Below are 14,827 nucleotides of genomic sequence, written 5' to 3'. Positions count from 1 at the left end.
ATTTAATTTAAGTTAAAAATTATACATACATAAAACTTAACTGCTTGTTGTTTGCCATCCGCTGCATTATTCCTGACTGGGAGGAGGCGGGGACTCTGCTGGCTTCCCATTTCATTACACTATACATAGTGTATGCAAAAAAACATATTACTTTATTTTCAAATATTTCAATAACCTTTTTTGTATTTATAAATGAAGGTAAATATTTTTTCTAAATAATTACATTGATTTGAATACATTATGTACATAACTATTATTAATTACATTTTTTAAGTATATACATCTACTGAAGGTTGGTGTTTTTCAACTCAATCTTCACAAAATAATTCTAATTTAATTTAATATATTAACATTATTAAAAATGTATTTCAAAATTAAGTTGATAGAGCTGTACTTTTTTTTATTTTGTTCTACATGTAAAATTAATAAATATCAATTTAAAGTAATATTAAACATAAAATTATTTTCAATATTTGTTCAAGTATAATAAACTTTTAAACGTTTCCCTATATGGAGATCTCCATGGTGAGATCTAGATTCCAGGGGTGGAGGTCTCTGCCTACATGTGAAAAGTTACTAGTATTAACTTTTCTCTCGTAAATTTGGCTCCACATCCTAGTTTCGGGGGATGAGGACATGCAAGTCTATGCTTTATTATAATTTTACACTAGTAAATGGTGAATAGACAAAAGTATTATATTTACTACAAAGTGTAAGAGTACATTTACATGTATAGATCTACTCACATGTAAATTAGTAAAAACGTTTTTCCATTTCCATTGTCTCAGATTGAAATAGTTAGTTTTCTGAATTGAAATATAAATGTGAGTGTACAAATATTAGTTGATCTTATTTATGAGCAGTACTAAATTCAACAGGGCTATTTTTGAAGAATTTGCTGATTCAGAATTGTGATTTAAGATAAGTGCAGACTTTCCTAAACTTGGTTGAAGTGTGCCTTCACAGCCAATGCTATTTGTTGTGGGGTGTGTAATATACTGCAAGTGCAACTGTTGGTTTCATTGAAAACTAAGAATACTGCAAGAAAGCTGCATGTTCCCAAGTCACTTTAAAGGCATGTGTTATTGATGTACCTGATGGTCTATGGAAATAATTGACCTTGTTGCAATTATAGAGTGTTGTTAATTTTCAAATATGCTAATCTGTTCCTAGAGAATTGGTTGTTAAATGTTTAGCATTGTGAGTCCGCAGAAAGAAGTCATGGTGTTTTTGGGAACTTGATTATGTGTTTGAATTTAAAAAAATAAAAAATATTCTTAAATCTCACAAGTGGGGTGAATGCATCAATTCTTTTCAGATTTTTTCTAATGCCATTCTTAAGCCTACTCGTTATGAAAAGATATGTAATATTATTTTGGCATAAACACATTTGGAAATCTCAGACATAACTGATGGTTGATGAGTAACATAGCTGTGTCTGAGAATGCACTGATCATTTAAAGTGGCATCTAAAGTAATGTCTTTCGCCAAAGTCACCAAGTGGGCCAGAAATTAGGCATTAGACCAAACCTGACACATTCCCTTACACAAAACCTAACCTATATAAGGGATCAAAACTCTATCTTTTTTCATCCTTCTTTGTTTGTTACTCTTTGTGTAATACCGTTTCTGTTTCTCCTTTCCTTTAGTTCTTTCTATAATTGTTCATTTTAGATGGTGTTTTCTGTTTGCTTGTTATATTTTTTTCTATCTATTGTTTATTTTATAATCTTTAATCAGTATTGACCATAAGTAGCCTGGTGAATTAATTGCCCCCGGCAGTAAAAACATCAAGGTCAGTCCCTTTCATGTCACCATCTCTGCCACATATGGCTAGAACAGGCCAAGGAGCTGAGTAGATATCGCTTAGCTGCCATCTGCCACTAGCCAGTATTCACTCTGTTTTAAAGTGATTTTATTAATTAGAAAAATAATGTTAATTCAGGTTCAATTAAAATGGCATGACTAGCTCTTAGCTAGCTTGCATAGACTGATTGCATCGCATTGTAAAGACCAATTGCAGTTTTTCCTGCTACATTAGAACCAATAGGGGTAACTGTGCGTGGTTGCATGAAAAACATAGCTGCTACTGGTTTGGCAGTTATTCAGAGCAAGACAATGGTGATGGGATACACACTTTCTGTGTTGGTCATACATTCATTTGAAAAATTAGTGACTCATACACCTCACTAGCTGTCTAATATGGTATTATTTTGGTGGTTGGGGACATTTCAATAAAACGTAGTAATACCCTGAATCTTGTTAGGCTTTTGCCTTGACCAAAGAAAGATGCTGATGTAGCTGATGATGGAACTGTTGGTTTTGAGCACTATTGTATTGATGTGACAGAGTTATGCACCAAACCAAGACCAGCTATTCAAGATATACCACTCCATTTGGATGATTTAATTTTGTTTGTGTATGGTTCTTGTCTGGGGACCATCATGAAGTCTTTGAGCAACACATTGACATAATAAGTTAGTGAGGCATCATACTTGTGTAGTGTTAACTTCAGTGCAAGAAGCAGGATTGATTGCCATTATAAGAACATGCTGTATAGCCAATGAATTGAGTCTTACAATCTATACTGATAGTCAATATGATTTTGGAGTGGCTCATATTTTCAAACAATTGTGGTCCCAGCTGGGGTTCAAGAGATCAGCTGGCACCCCAATTAAGAATGTCCCACATATTTTGGAGCTGCTCAACACATAGAAATTGCCAAATAAAATTGCTGTTGTGAAATGTGCTACACATAAGAGTGGAGATGACATGGCTTCATTGAGCAATAAGTTTGCTGACCAAGTTGCAACGTGTTGTGCTGTTGTTTCTAGTACATTGCCAATAAATGTGAATTCTGAAAAAGAAGGTAAAATGTAAGTAATTTTCTAACAAGTTTGGTTTAAAATCTTGAGGGGCTTAGAGAGTTGGAAAGTGAAACATCAGTAGTATATGGGGATACCTTCCATCAAACTTTTGACAGGTGCCCCTCCCCGTGATGACGTAGGCAATGACGTAGGTAGTGATGTGGGTGCTCCCACCCCGTGCTGACGTAGGCAATGACGTAGGTGTAGGTGAGTCACGTGGGTTGTGACATCAGGGGGTCACGTGTTAGTCATGTGCCCGTGTGTCTAGGTCTGTGTAAAATGAGGGCCCTGCTGGGGTGCAACATGTTTCATGGCCTAAGAGGACAGGTCTGGACAGGTCAGATATTCAGGACCAAGTGGCTGCTTGGGGGGCTCCTCACAGGGAGTGTAATGCCAAACCTCCACACTGCTGGCTAATCCAAAAAGAGGGGATGTGCTGCAATGTGCCTCCTCAGAGGGAGGAACAGAGGAAGTACAGAGCCCCACCCACCCTCCCCAGAGCCTTGCGTAACCTAGAGGGAATGCACAATGGTGACCTTTTAAAAAAAAAAATAATAACAATAAACTTAAAGCCCATAGGCACAGAAAGGGCCAAGCAGGGTGTATATGGACATAGAGCATGACCTTTAAAAACACAAGTCAAAGTTACCTATGGGGATTAGCTGTGTGTAAGGGGGAGATAAGTGAGGTCTAACCGGCCACATGGGGGTCTTGAGGCCGATACGTAGTTTGTAGAGGAGTTGCTGACCACCACCCCTAGTATCTTATCTGGTCCAGTTGTTACTGCTTACGTCAAACAACAAGCTTTAAACCTAGGTTTTTTGCAAGTGAGAATGACCCATGGCTGTCTTCAGAGAGATATGTAGTTTTCTAGAGGAGTTACTGCCCACCACCCATAGTATCTTTTCTGACCTGCTTGTAACTGCTTACGTCAAACAGTGAACTTTCAACCTCTGTTTTTGCAAGTCAGAGTGACCCATACATGCTAACAGATGTCACTATGGAATATGGTAGGCCCCCTGGTGTAGTGCTATGAAAGTGTAACCATGAAGCATAATATATTTCTGAGCCCACCCCTCAACAATACCTATGCATAATTAGCTTGGCACAGCAAGTATAAAAAGCCTCCATAGGGACCACACACACACACAAGCATCTCACAAGACTCTTTTTGTGAGCAGTGAATTGAGGCTTGCGGAGAGCAGGGCTACCTCAGACCATTAAGGAGAAAGATATGAAGGGCGGAGCGCAAACTGGTAGTGCAAACCAGCTTCTACTGAAGGTAAATAACTATGGGCTGTTTGTATATTTTGTAATGTAATTCCAAATTGCTGCTGTCTCTAGCACCCCTTTCCCTAGGACACACAGCGCATAATATGTGCTATGTATTTGAATACTATTATCTAAGGCCGTGTTTTCTATTTAATGTATATTCTATCATTATTATATTCTATTTTTATGGTGCGCACAATGTGTTTTAATTATGATAAAATGGGCTAGGTCGTGCCCATCATGAAACCTTACATCCCTCAGCACCCCAAGTGGCCAGTATATAGGTGTATCCTGCATTTTTTAAGCGCTTTGGGTGTCATCACAGACCCCAGCATCCCAGAGGACAGGGGCAGCCTATGGGATGGTGTGAGGGGGGTAACTGAGGAAGCTTACTATTTAAAAGCACATGCTGAAAAGTTCCCTGTGCATGCAGCCTTCCGGAAGTAAAATAAATTGTCAAGATACCTCTTATAATTAATGTGCCTACTGAGAGCTGTAGTTTTGACTCTCCATAAAGTAGCGCCGAGGGTTTGCTGCAAAGAACTGAACTATATGTGGATAGCTGTGCGGATAGATAAAGCCTGCCTTTACAAACACTTTTTAAAATTATATTAATGCATGTTGGAGGAGGACTGTGGCGAGATGTGGAGGTGTGCTCTTAAATATTAAGCTTCCTCATTTAACCCCCTCACACGTCCCATAGGCTGCTAGTCGTCTGGGGTGCTGGGGTCTGTGATGACCCCCAAAGCACTTAAAAAAACGCAGGACACACCTATACACCACCTTTAAGGTACTGGACACTTGGGGTGCTGAGGGATGCAAGGGTTCATGCTGGGCACGCCTAGCCCATTTTATCCTAATCAAAACACATTGTGCGCAACATAAAAATAGAATATAATAATAATAAATAAATGTAAAAGAAAACATGGCCTTAGACAATAGTATTCAAGTACATAGCACATATTACGCGCTGTGTGTCCTAGGGAGAGGGGGGCTAGAGACAGCAGCAATTTGGAATTACATTACAAAATATGCTAACAGCCCATAGTTATTTACCTTCAGTAGAAGCTGGTCTGCACTACCAGTTTGCGCTCTGTCCTTCATATTTTTCTCCTTAATGGTCTGGGGTAGCCCTGCTCTCCCCAAGCCTCAATTCACCGCTCACAAAAACAGTCTTGTGAGAGGTGTGTGTGTGTGTTCCAAGCTCAATATGTATAGGTATTGTTGAGGGGTGGGCCAGAAATATATTATGCTTTATGGTTACACTTTCATAACACTACACCAGGGGGGGGCTACCATTTTCCACATTGACACCTGTTAGCATGTATGGGTCACTATGACTTGCAAAAACAGAGGTTAAAAGTTCACTGTTTGACGTAAGCAGTAACAAGCAGGTCAGATAAGATACTATGGGTGGTGGGCAGTAACTCCTCTAGAAAAGTACATATATGTCTGAAGACAGCCATGGATCATTCGGACTTGCAAAAAACCTAGATTGAAAGTTTGCTGTTTGATGTAAGCAGGAACAACTGGGCCAGATAAGAAACTAGGGGTGGTGGTCAGCAACTCCTCTACAAACTGAAGACCCCCATGTGGCCAGTTAGGCCCCACTTATCTCCCCCTTACACACAGCTAATCCCCTTAGGTAATTGTGACTTTTGTTTTTAAAGGTCATGCTCTATGTCGATATACAACCTGATTGGTCCTTTCTGTGCCTATGGGCTTCAAGATTATTTTTTTTTTTTAAAAGGTCACCATCGGACATTCCCTCTAGGTTATGCAAGGCTCTGGGGAGGGTGGGTTGGGGCTCTGTACTTCCACAGTTCCTCCCTCTGAGGAGGCACATTGCAGCCCATCCCCTCTTTTTGGATTAGCCAGCAGTGTGGAGGTTTGGCCTTATACTCCCAATGCTCCGCCCTGTGAGGAGGCACCCAAGCAGCCACTTGGTCCTGAATGTCTGACCTGTCCAGACCTGTCCTCTTATGCCATGAAACAGGTTGCACACCAGCAGGACCTTCATTTTACACAGCCTACAGACCTAGACACAGGGGCTAGGACCCTGGCACATGACTAACATGTGACCCCCTGGCGTCACAACCCACGTGACTCACCTACACCTGTGTCATTGCCTACATCAGCACGGTGCGGGGGCACCCATGTCACTACCTACGTCATTGCCTACGTCATCACGGGGAGGGGCACCTGTCAAAGGTTTGATGGAAGGTATCCCCTTATACTACTAACATCTCTGGATGAAAAGAAAATCTGGGAAAAAGCAGGATGTACACAAGATAAAGGTGATATATAGATATCAATCGATGGGATGTATGTGTTGCCAGAATTAATGCTTCTGCAAAATACATGCACAATCCTGCACATGTAGAAAGTGGTGGTATGATCAGTACATACAAGAAATATTGCTGTGATCCTCATTTTCGAACTGTTGCAGAAAACTTTTGTCAAAGATGTGTAATATGTCAGCAGGTAAATGTGACTACCAGTGACTATGCGTCATGTGGGTAAATCAGAAAGTTCTTTCACAAAGTTACAGGTAGATGTTTTTGTGGATCTGGTGTCCTGCATTGGCATCAAACACATACTGAAGGTGATTTATCTGTTTTTGGGATGGATCAAACCTGATCCAATTAGAAGATGTGACTCGTTAACTGTAGCCAAGCTGTTATTGAGGGAGTTAATCCCAAGATTCTGTTTACCAGCTTCTTTAAAAAAATCAGTAGCTCTGTAGATCAAGCAAAACATACCAAAGCATCTTGTATAGTGAAAAGGGCTATGATTAAAGCAACATTAGCAAAAGTGTGTTCTTCAGTGTCATTGAAATGGCCAGATACCCTTCGTGTATTTCTACTCAGAATTAGAAGTTCCCCAATGAAAACAACAGTGTTGTCAAGGCACAAGATATTAATGTGAGAGCTACGAGAATTCCTGGTATTCTACCAGCTGTGCTTCTGAAGATTACTGATGATCTGGTTCAGGATTACTGCAAATGTTTGGCTAATATGTTATGCTCTATCTCTCACAAGGTGAAGCTTGTTACACCTTCTGCAGACAATGAACCCTGCAATGACATGGAACAAGGAGATTGGGTTGTGGTGAAGAAACATAAAAAGTTGTCTTGAGCCTAGGTTGAATGAGATTTCCCAAGTCATAGTGGTGATAAATACTGCTGTGGAGTGTGAAGGCTTGCTGTAGTGGATCATGCATCTCACAAGAAATGAGTGCGGACTGCAGATGAAGGGGCAGTGATACAAGTTGCTGATTCACAAAGGCAAGCTTGGGTTTGCTATGTAGATAAAGAGGGTGGGAGAACAAGCAGATCCAAGAGTTTAAGAAGAAGCAGTGACACAAGCTGCTGATTCACAGAGTCAAGCTTGAGTTTGCTACGTAGATCCAGAGGGGGAGAGCGAGGATTTGAAAGAAAGCAAGAAGAATAACAAGAACAAAAAAATAAAAAGAAAAAAGAAAACTCTTAAAAAGCAAAGCACAACAATTGATGATCACATTCAAATGTGTCAAAAGAACAAAATTGAACACTGAAACCCCCAAGAGCAAATTAAAATCCAGTTGCAAATGTTGCACATCAAGCTACAAATGAAGATGAAAATGAGACAGGTGAAGAAAACAAATCAGAAGATGAAAGCCTGGTTGAAGATAAATGGTCTGAAGGAGTGAGAGAAAGAAGATCGTAAGAAAGATTTAACCGTCTGAAAAGAAATGATAAAAAATTAGCTGATGCAAAAACAGATTTGAATGACAAAGAGATTGACAAGTCAATATAGACATGCTCAATAAGAGTATGAGTACCAAACAAGAGGTATATAGTTCCTGAATAGGTATAGCTGAAGACAATTGTGCTAGAAGAGAGATTGATCTGATGTATTTTAAATTTTTGCTTTAAGGACCTCTTTTAACTTATAACTAGCCATGTTCCCATTTATTTTAGTATACTGTTGAATCTAATTTTTTGTAAGAATATGAAGTAAATTATAATGTTTCTATAGAGAATATGCCTGAAGTTGAAAGATTAGATGCCTTTATAAAACATTATAGTCCCAGTTTGGTTTATAATTCAGTTACTGATGGAACACATTAAACTACGTAGCTTTATTAGCAAAAATAATGAAAGAAGAGTGCGATTTAGTTGTGTTGAAGAAATGGAGTTTCATTTTCAAAATGAGACCATGATTAATAATTCACAGATTCATCTTAGATGTAGGGTTTCGAAAAAGAGAAGAAAGGAGTTGTGTGCATGATGCGAATGAGGCATCATAGATGGAATACTTCAGCTATGATTGGAATAAGTGTGTGAAGATATAGTTTTTATAATTGACAGAAATTTTATGTTGGGTCAAGACCCTATACGTAACAAAGCAGTGTATTCTAACATTCCAAGTAACTGGAAGGTGATTGTTATTTAGCTTTGGTATTCCCTAAGATACACCACATGAATTGGTTGTCTGAAATGAGTGAATTGAATTATAGAAGAACGGAACATAGAATGGATCAGGCTATTTTGTCTGTGTATGGTGTGTAGATCTATTAGTGTGACTTTGAGTTATCCACTTAGGAACAATATTGGCTACTAATACTGCAGGCGCATAAACGAAAATAAATGAAGAACTGTTCGCCATTTGTGTAATTTGTGATTCAAAATAGGTTTGGTTTTGGCTAAAGAAAGTGGTGTGTCGTATAATTAAGGTTCAGCAATGAGGTATGTCTATGCCAGATAACAGCATACGCATTTAAAAAGTATATTGATAATATAATAAACATTTTGAGTGAAGTTCATTCTGTGGGAAAAATTGGTGTGTGGGCAAAATATTGAAATTTTCTGTGAAATGTCAGTAAAGGATTTGCTACAATGGGTGAATAGATTAGTGAGATGGGTGGTGGAGTACTAAAAACAATACTAACTATATTAATTATATTATGTTAATCATAATGAGTACAACATTAATGTGTAACCTTTTGGAAGTTACTTCCTTTAAAGGAAGTTTAAAATGTGGTTGTGAAAAAAGAAGAAAATAACCAGCCAAAGGAAGAAGGAGGAGATCAAACCTGAAGAAATCAAATTGATAGAGCATTATGATTTAAAGGCCTTACAGAAAAGAAATTGAAGTACCTAAAAATGATGAATGAAGTACCAGTGTATTATAGTGTAGTGTGATAATTTCATGAATAATCAGAGGGTAGGAATGTTGGAGTGCTTTTTTTAATTAGAAAAATAATGCTTAATTCAGATAAGCTATAGTTAGCATGAATAAGTCTTAGCCAGCCTACACTGAGATCAATTAATATTTCCAGAAATAAATATGAACTTTTATGTGGACGATTTCTTTCCACATGCATGTTTTTCTCTGCATATTTTTCCATTTCAACAAGTTAGCAAAATATAAGCTCAAATCACTGTCTTCTTTATTTAGCAAAACATAACTGCATTAATTTGTGTTCTTCTTGAGAAAGCCATGCTCAGTATGTTCCTTTCTTTGTAACTTTCAAGGACCTTTATTTGAGCCTTTCCTAAGGGCCATTTAATTAGTTGAACTCTCTTTTGTATTAGTGTAATATATAAACCTCTTGTCATTTGAATCATTTCGTATGCATATCTCATTCATTATTATGCTGTTGATAGTAGGTGTTTCTAGCAGTGTCTTATTGAATGTATGTTATTTATTACAGCATTCATCAGCTTATTATACTGTGACATTGACAGTACAACCCTATTTTGTCATCTGCACCACTAAATGTGTGTAGCTTCTAAGTCTAAAACCCTAGTAAAACGTTTTTGGGTTGTGTACCAGACTTTTTCCATGTGCAGGCAGTGTTAGTCTGTCTGATAATTTACACATGAGCTTTTGCTTACTTGCTTAAAGAGCAGACTATATATCAAGTCACTTGCTTAACTATCATTAGTTATGGCTGTTTACTTGCTTTGGAGAAAGACATTACATTGATCCTCTTGCATTATTTTGATTTACTATTTTCTTTCAAGGAGTTTTTAATTTTAAGATTGAAACAGTACATAGAAGAGTAGTACAGTGCTTTGGAATATAAATAAAAGAAACATGAAGCATTAAGACAAGGTATAATACGCACTGATCCGTGGAAGAACCAATAGAGGAAGAAGGTGTGTGATATTTATATGATTAAAAATAAGGGGGGAATGAAGGTGATAGTGAGAGGGGAGAAAAGAGACAGAAAAGATAGAAGGTGAGGGGGTAAATAGGAATCCTAACCTGACTGGGGTTTTTGACCAGTATGATAAGTGTTCAAGGGGGGGTTAACTTTTTGTAGATACGTATCTAATTTAGCCCATAGTTGGCAGGAGGAGTTGCAGTTAAAGTTAGTGTTATGTATGATTTTGTCAGAGCTTCTGTGAAGCAAACCCATGCCCACCATGTAAGACATGAGATGTTATTGTAGTTTTTCCAGTTGGAAAGTATGGTCTTAATGCCCTCAGTCAGTAGTAGCTCAAATAGCATTCTGTCCCAGTAAGATAGGGCGTTGAGGAGGAGACTGTTAGTTTCTGCATGAATGCCTAGTGAGACCATAGTGTGTGTCAGGGGAATCTTGACTTTAAAAATATCACATGGTGTACTTTCGATGTTATACTAAAAAGGGTGGACGAGTTTGCATTTAACAATTAGGTGGTCAAGGTCCCCTTTATTTCATTGCAGTGCCAGCAGGAGTCTAAATCTAATAGACCTCATATATGTAAGCATACCAAAGTCTAATATGTTTTGTATGTTGTCCAAAATTCGCATTGTAATATTAGAGGGGAGCTGCAATATTTGCGCAAGGAATCCCATATATATTTCCAGCTATTTAGGGGATTATGTGGCATATTTTGATTAGAGCAGGAGTCGTTCCATGTGTTTTGTATGGACACGTGTTCTGGTTTTAATCGTTTTTGTAATGTTTTGTACATGGCAGAACCTGTATGGGTCGAGAGAGTAAGATTTTGGAGGAAAATTAAGCAGTCCGCAGTGTGGGGCCTCTTTATATTGCAGAGGGCTACCTTTAAGTTTAGGAAATGGTAAAAATCCATAGGTTGAAGCAAAAAAAAAATCAGCAAGTGATAAAAAGGTTATAGAATGACTAGGGAGGATATCTTCAACAGAGAATATTCTCACCTATCCCAGCATTTCCAGAAATTGAGGGATGGGTCTAATTTTATTGATTTATTGAACCATAAATTTGTATATTCTGATCCTTTTAATTTATTTGTAAAACATTTGTCAGGGTGTTTAGGATCTAGAATAAAGTCTTTAATAATGTGATAGGAGTGAGAAAATGTAATTTGTTTAGTAGTTAAGACATTGTTGAGTGAGCGAGGGAAGACTAGTTCCGTTTCAGTGTCCACCTAGGGAGGGGAATTAGTAGTTGGTGGTTGGACCACCAGATTATGGGGCTCATACAAGTTTGCCGAACTTCCGGCGGGGAGGTTACTGCCATTGTGGCTGCCTCCCCACCGGGCCTGTTACGAGTTTCCTGCTAGGTTGGTGGGCCGAAACAAGAGTTTCCGTCTGCCGACCTAGCGGGAAACACCCTACAGTGTTGTCGCTGGCTCGTAACTGAGCCGGCAGAAATGCTGTAGGATGCAGGGATCACCAGCAACCTCGCAATGTTCAGTGTCTGTAAAGCAGACAGTGAACACTGCAACAGTGCTGGCCAGGGGGGGGCCTGCACTGCCTATGCCAAGTGCAAGGGCAGTGCAGGGGCCCCCGGCACCCGTTCTCTGCCAGCCTTTTTCATGGCAGTGAAACCACCATGAAATCGAAGGTGGAGAACCAAGTCGTAATCCCAAGCGTAGCGCTGCCATGGCGGATTAGGACTGCTGGGAACGCCAGACTGCGGGACTACCATTCCTGGCCGTGCTGGTGATCCGACGCGTCACTTTCCGCTGCACTCGGACCACCGCATTAGTGGCAGTCCAACCGCAATCGGTGGATCTGGGGGTCATGAGACAGACCATCAGGATCATAATCAGGGCCTATCTGTCTAGACCCAAAAGCTATTTGGTAGTGTAGAACATTAGGATGGTTTACTCCGTCTGAGCATATGTCCCTTTGAAGTTTATGAAGGGAAATTCTCGCTTTTTTCCCTTTCCATATGAAATTTGATATGAATTTTGTGATATGACAATGAAAAGGTTAGTGGGGAATGTTTTAAAGAAGAAATTGATTTGTGGAGCAAGGAACGATTTAACAGCTTTAATCCTCGTCCACCAAGTAATGAATTTTGGGGACCATGAATCTGTCAGTTTCCTTGGTTTGTTAAGTATAGTAGTCTCAATGTGTTTTCTAGTCTCTTAAAAGGAGGCAGCAAATTTGATCCCTAAATATTATATTTTATGAGGTTGCCATCTTAGGTAATAGGGAGTAGCCATATGTGGAAGGCAAAGAATATTTAGGTGGGGGGGAATTTCCATTGTGTCTTTATTTAGAGTATAACCTAAGACTGTTGCAAAGGAGGCGATAGTATTGAGTATTTCAGGAACTGCTTGTTCCTCATCTGCAAGGAAGATTAAAATGTCATCCCCGCATGCTGCCAGTTTCTGTAGTCCTTTTTTGAAGGGGACTCACAGAATATTTTTATTAGTCCCAATGGAATGGAGGAATGGTTCAACTAATAGTAAAAACAGGAGGGGAGATAATGGGCAGCCTTGTCTGGTGCCTTGATACAGCGGAATGTTATCAGATAGCTGACCATTTAATTTCATTCGAGCTGTCAGTTTTTTGATAGATGCCCATGGCCATATGTATAAACTGGGGGCCTAATTGAAATTTCTCAAGGGTCGCACTTAGGAAAGACCATGATACATTGTCAAATGCCTTCTCCTCATCCAGGGCCATGCCCATGGGGGGGATTTGCTTTGCTTTTTCTATTATATGACTAAAATGTGGTCTGCGGCCACCCGTCCCTTAACAAAACCTGTTTGTGAAGGGTGTATCAGTGATGGGTGGACCTTCTCTAGCCTTAGAGCTAAGATCTTGGTATAAATTTTTAAATCCATACTTAGGAGTGATATTAGGCAAACGTTTTTCATTTCTTGCGGGTCCTTGCCTTCCTTTGGTATTACAACTATGTGGGTTTCAGTAGGGGAGCCTGAAACTTCACCTTTGCTGTCAAAATTATTAAAAAAGGATAGACGATGGGGAATTAAGATATGTTTAAAGTTTTGGTAGAAGGAGGCTGGGAAGCTATCCAGGCCTGGAGTTTGTTTTGGTTTGAGAAAGTTGATTGCAGTAGGAATGTATTTTGTGTGATAAGGTGGCTAAGTTTTTCTAACTCATCCTTTGTAGGATTAGGGAGAATTCGAGGTTCCAAACATTTTTTGCAAGCCTCATTATTAGCTGCACTATTTTGGGGGGATGGTTTATATAAGTTTGAATAAAAGTGTTGAAGTGTGTCTAGGAGCTTTTTCTGGGATTGTTTGTAGAGTGTTTTGGAGGTCTTTATTGGCAGCCACATTTATCTGTATCTTGGTGTCCTTAAGAGTTAAAGCAAGCAATCTCCCAGCTTTGTTTCATTCTAGGAGGTTGTTACCTTTTTTTATTGACCCAGATATAAGCTTGCTTGCTTAAGATTGTATTACACTCATATTTAATGTGTTTTATCCTAATTGCTAATGAGGGGTCAAGATTGATGATCCTAGTCTTTTCCAGGGCAATCATTTCTGTCTTTAAAATGTTTAGTTTTGCATTGTGGGTTTTATTTTTGGTTGTCATTATTGAAATCATGACTTTACGGATAGTGGCTTTCATGGCATCCCATATATTTTCCACGTCTATTTCTGAAGTGATGTTATGAGTAAAAAAATTGTTTAGGGCTAGCGCAAGATGTTTTTTAGTTTCTATGTTGTGTAGTATTTCATCAATCATTCTCCAAGAGCCCAATTTATTTTGGGGCAAATCAATATATAGCGTTAAGGTAATACAAGCGCGATCCAGAATAAGAATGGGTTCAATAGCCAGTTGTGTGGACGAGTGAACTATGTTTTTGCTCACAAAAAAGTAGTCTATTCTGGATAGACAGTTGTGAGTGTGAGTAAAAAGTAAATTCACTATCCGATGGGTTGTAGAGTCTCCTGATATCAAATAAATTGTTATCATGTGATAGTTTATGTAGCTGCGTATGAGATCTATTTGGTATGTGTCTAAGTTGTGAGAGTCGACCTAAAGTGGTATCAAATGGGAGATAAAATCTCTCCACTACAATGATTTTAATATCTTGATGTATATTTCTTAATTTCTGATTAAGAGCAGGCCAGAAGGAGCGATTGTCAGCAGTTGGGGCTGTAGATGTTGAGAAGAAAGAAAGAGTAGTTGTTTTTTGTGAGTTTTGTGGGTAACAATCTGCCATTCTTGTCATGTAGATTTTGTTCAATGGAGCAGTTGGCTTTTTTGGCAATCAGGGTGAATACTCTTTTCTTTATCTTAGTAGCTGGAGAGCATGTGCAGTCAGCAATCCATGAGTGTTGCATGCTGCGGGCTTCTGTCTTGTCTGCTCTGGTCTCTTAAATTAGAATAGTATCAGCCTTCAGCTTATGACAATAGTCTACAAACGTTTTTACATTTAGTAAGAAGGTTTAGATATTTGGTGTTTAAACTGACAATTTGAAGTGGTGATTGGGACATTGAGGTCTATTGTGCATCTGGGAATTGCAA

General features: G+C 38.9%; 1 long non-coding RNA gene across 1 annotated transcript in view; it reads right to left on the bottom strand.

Moving 5' to 3' along the window:
• The window catches only part of LOC138299212 (uncharacterized), a 32,008-nt gene that overhangs the window by 13,814 nt on the left and 3,367 nt on the right, over positions 1 to 14,827 (bottom strand). Inside the window, exon 2 of the long non-coding RNA XR_011204722.1 lies at positions 30 to 119. This is a non-coding gene — a long non-coding RNA (uncharacterized lncRNA). The remainder of the gene's footprint in view (positions 1 to 29; positions 120 to 14,827) is intronic.

The sequence above is a fragment of the Pleurodeles waltl genome, chromosome 6, assembly GCF_031143425.1.
Source record: "Pleurodeles waltl isolate 20211129_DDA chromosome 6, aPleWal1.hap1.20221129, whole genome shotgun sequence".
Lineage (NCBI taxonomy): Eukaryota > Metazoa > Chordata > Amphibia > Caudata > Salamandridae > Pleurodeles > Pleurodeles waltl.
This window is presented reverse-complemented; position numbering and strand designations above follow the sequence as displayed.